Below are 4,768 nucleotides of genomic sequence, written 5' to 3'. Positions count from 1 at the left end.
TGCCCGACTCGAACACCACCGTCAGTCCGACCAATCACGATTTGGGTCGTCTCCACCCACAGGACAACAAGTAAGTAAGTAAGTAAGTAAGTAAAAATGTATTTATATAGCGCCTTTCACAGAAAAGGTTTTCACAAGTTGCTGTACATCCGTTATCAGATCGAAAAAGCAAATATATTATAATTACTGCACAGTTAATACATTCATAGTTAACAATTAACGCATCAGTCAGTATGTCATGCTTGATTCAAAAATGGGAGATTACCAACAACAGTTGGATATAAGATAGGTTTCAATATTTGAAACAAAAACAAAAAGGGAATTAAATTTATTTCTCACCCTTACAGGTGGAAGGGACAGACTGGAATAACATGTTTGTTAGTCAGGGCTTATAAACTCCAGTTGTGAGGTGTAAAATATGTTCAGTTGAATGTTTGAGTGAAAAGGTGTGTTTTTAGTTGTTTTTTGTTTGGGATTTTTCTTATAGCAGGTGATTAACTGAGCAAAATATTTTGACCTGGCATCTTTCATCATGGACTGCAGTGAACGTCTTAAATCTTTAAGTCTGTGCACCGTTAGTTTTGACGATCTCCATTTTCGCTCTGCCTGTCTACACGCACTTTTAGCAGTGCAAATGTCCTCGTTAATCCAGGGTACAGATTTTTTAACAGAAGAGCTTGAATTAGCTGTGACAGTACAGTTATTAAAAGCAGATGAAAATGGTTGGTCTAATAGCTGTGCAAAATCCTCTGTTATATTTGTTAGAGTGGGGGGGTCAAAAGAAGCTGAAAATTTGTCAGCAGCATCCTTTCTCAGGATCTGCGTCTGAGGTCGTTCTCTGGGGGGAGGGGCCTCTGAGATCACATTTACATTAAAAAACACGGCATGATGGTCGCTAATTTGCAAGTCATCAATACAGACATTGTTTACAGTCAGTCCCACAGCGCAGATAAGATTGAGAATGTGTCCCTTTTGGTYAGTGGGGGCTGAGACATGTTGAGAAGGATTAAAGTTTTCTAAAATAGAAATAAACTCCATGGTTTTGTTACAGTTTGTCGCATCGAAGTGAATATTAAAGTCACCAAGCAGTAAAAGGCGGTCCAGTTTTATGACGAAGGATAAAAAATCACCAAAGTCTTTAAGAAAGTTTGAAGTGGGACCTGGAGGGCAATAAATCAAGAAGCAGTAGAAGGAATGAGAAGATCCAACTTTAACAGTCTGTGACTCAAACGTGGTAAAAGTCCTGGTGCTCACCAGCCTGRARGTTGAATTGTCSCGGTGTACGACTGCGAGGCCGCCGCCCRYCTTCTCCATCCACGGCGTCGCGAGGACCGTGTCTCCAGACYAACAAAGCTCATTCAGGTGGAAGTGTTCATTTTTCTTCTGCCAAGTTTCAACCAGGAACATAAAGTCAAGATCCTTAGCATGAAACAATCGTTGAGCAGGAGAGCCTTGTTGGCGATGGATCTCGCGTTCAGGAGAAACATCCGGAGCGGCGGAGGATGGGTGTGGTGGTAGTCCTCCCATATGGAGAAAGGCAGCTCCATGGATCATCTGTCATCAGTAGAGACTAGAGCCAAGGAGCTGCAGCAGCCGAGATGTTCATGTTGGTCAGAGGACAAAAGGTAGGACCAAGCGTTTGGAATAAAATAATCCATAACAGGTGGAAAWCTATAAAGAAAAAGCGTAAATAGGAGCAAGAGATGGACCAGCCGAACAACGGCACCGCCATCTTGAAGGGATATCATGGACATACATGTAGTGCAGAGACCCCTTTGCTGGCTACTTACTGCAGCTGAGTCTTGGGAAATGGGAATTTCCCACTTACAATTTGAAAAATTTAAACTGGAATACTCCTCCAGTGGGAATTCCCTGTTGGAAAGTGGGAAAGTTCAGAATTCAAGATGGCAGCTTCTCACCACAACGCAACAGAGAGTAAAACTCTTACTTTTACTTTTAATAGTATTTCTGTTATTTATTACACATTTACTCAGTTGTGCATGTAGTACTTTTCAGTGTGTATAAGAGGACGTGGTAAAATGGTGTTTCTATGCAGGAAATACCAGGTAGAACTCAGTGTTAGTGGAGCTCAGGAACGTGACGTTTTATGTTTAGTAACTAAACATCAACACTTATTACAACTAAATCATTCATGTGGTCCTCTGAAAATGAGTTTGATGCCCTGATTTAGAAGATTCTTATTATGTTATTTATTATTTAGAGATTTTTTGTTTGTTTTTATCTTCATATTTATAGTCAGATAAGAGTTGTTTTCTATAATGTGTCAGATATCAGTTTAAACTGGACTGAATGTGAACTCAAACCATCACCAGTGCCGGTACTGGGTCATACTTGTGTTTGAGGAGGAGCCACTGGATGAGCCAGAGTCCGACCAGGATCAGCCCGTTGGTCTCGGTGACGGTGAAGGCCCAGGGGACTCGGTCCACGTAGTCGAAGAACTTGTCGGGCAGCGGCGGGTTCAGGGACTTGTCCGGCACTCGCTCGTGGACGACGGTGATGATGACGGTGGTGAAGATGAGGTTGAAGGTGGCGTAGAGGAAGGCCACGCCCGTCTTCCACCACTCGTTGGGGAGAAGGCTGGCGTGCTCCTCCTCCACGCTGATCTTCATGTAGTCGCAGCGCCGCTTCAGCTGGTCGCTCAGGGAGGTGATCAGCTGGCTCTCCTTCAGCAGGCTGCTCAGTTGGGACCGCTTGCTCCGGCTTTTACCGTCCGTGGCGTCTTCGGGCGGTGGCGACGACGTTGAAGAGTGGCGGGTCGGGCTGCCGTTAGCTACCCTCTGTGGATGAGTCTGTGTRGGGGAGCTCGGCGTGGTCACGTTGGCTTCAATGTGGATCGGAACGTCGTCATCTTCTATCAGTTCTGAGGCTGCCATTGAGCGAGTCTTTGATCCAAACGAGTTGGATGACTCCGTCAACCAATTAGAGTCTTTGTAACGTGTCAGCTGACCTGAAACTAAGCGTCACAGAGTTTCTTCTGTTCCTTTATCTGCTCAGATCGGTTCCCACCAGGCTCAGTGTGACTGATGATCCAGGATCAGAACCACAGCAGACAACAGATTAGAGGATGAAGTTATGGCAGAAGGTGATTGGTRGATCTGGTCAATGAGTCAGCAGAAATCTGAAAAAAAAAGGAGAATGAATCAATGAAATGACAAACTTCTGACAGATCGACTCTAGAACTCCCTCAGAGATCAGCTGAGAAGTTCAGAGCCTCTGCTCCTCCACATGGAGAGGAGCCAGTTCAGGTGGTTCATCTGGTAAGGATGACACCTGGAAGAGAGGTGTTCTGGACATGTCCACCTGGGAGGAGAACCCAGGTAAGTCCCAGGACACCCTGAAGACACAATGTCCCTCAGTTGGTCTGGAAAATGGATATGTGAATGAATGGATTAGGCCTGTCACAATAAGCAATAAATCAATCAACAGTACAATAAATTAAAATGAGAACGATCTTTTCATTTATCTGCTTGTTTGTTTTCTTCATATCTCCCTCTTTTCTACTCCTTAGCGTAGAGAGGAGTGAACTCTGGCGTCAGGTATTTCCCAGGTGCATGGTCTCTAACATCTGTAGCATGAGGCCTGTGAACAGATATTTAGCCAGAGGAGCATCTTCAGTTTTCTGACTCCTTCATACAGCTGGTGACGCCTCAGGACACCCTCAGGGCACAGTGCCAAACTTTTGGATTGAGAATAGTTGTCTTTTTACTTTTACAAAAGGTACAATTTAATGTAAACTTCTGTAAAAAAGAGGAAATTATATTAGTTTAAATTGGTCTCCAAACATTATCATCCAGTAAAATTTGTTATTGTGACAAGCCTAGGATGTATGTACAGTATAGATGGATGGATGGATGGATGGATGGATGGATGGATGGATGGATGGATGTATGGATGTATGGATGTATGGATGTATGGATGTATGTATGTATGTATGTATGTATGTATGTATGTATGTATGTATGTATGTATGGATGGATGATGGATGGAAGATGGATGATGGATCTTGGTATTTTGGTTCTAACAGTCCTCTCTAAATGTTGGACTCAAGAGAATAAAGGTGATGGATGGATGATGGATGTATGGATGGATGTATGGATGATGGATGGATGGATGATGGATTGATGATGGATGGTTGGATCTTGGTGTTTTGGTTCTAATGGTCCTAACTGTTGGACCCAACAGAATACAGGTGAGGGATGGATGGATGATGGATAGATGGATGACAGATGTATGGATGGATGATGGATGGATGGATGATGAATGATGGATGGATGTATGGATCTTGGTGTTTTGGTTCTAATGGTCCTAACTGTTGGACCCAACAGAATACAGGTGAGGGATGGATGGATGATGGATGGATGATGGATGTATGGATGGATGATGGATAGATGGATGATAGATGTATGGATGGATGATGATGGATGGATGATGATGGATGTATGGATCTTGGTGTTTTGGTTCTAATGGTCCTAACTGTTGGACCCAACAGAATGCAGGTGAGGAATGGATGGATGGATGATGATGGATGGATCTTGGTGTTTTGGTTCTAACAGTCCTCTCTAACTCTTGGACCCAACAGAATACAGGTGATGGATGGATGGATGGATGGATGGATGGATGGATGGATGGATGGATGGATGATGGATGGATGGTTGGATCTTAGTGTTTTGGTTCTAACAGTCCTCTCTAACTCTTGGACCCAACAGAATACAGGTGATGGATGGATGGATGGATGGATGGATGGATG

The 4,768-nt window shown here is 43.6% G+C and overlaps 1 pseudogene; it reads right to left on the bottom strand.

The window, feature by feature from the left end:
* The window catches only part of LOC106532888 (phosphatidylcholine:ceramide cholinephosphotransferase 2-like), a 12,122-nt pseudogene that overhangs the window by 4,232 nt on the left and 3,122 nt on the right, over nt 1-4,768 (bottom strand).

This window comes from Austrofundulus limnaeus, unplaced genomic scaffold, assembly GCF_001266775.1.
Source record: "Austrofundulus limnaeus strain Quisiro unplaced genomic scaffold, Austrofundulus_limnaeus-1.0 Scaffold846, whole genome shotgun sequence".
Taxonomy (NCBI): domain Eukaryota; kingdom Metazoa; phylum Chordata; class Actinopteri; order Cyprinodontiformes; family Rivulidae; genus Austrofundulus; species Austrofundulus limnaeus.
Note: the sequence above shows the minus strand (reverse complement) of the source record. Positions and strands in the feature narration are given on the sequence as shown.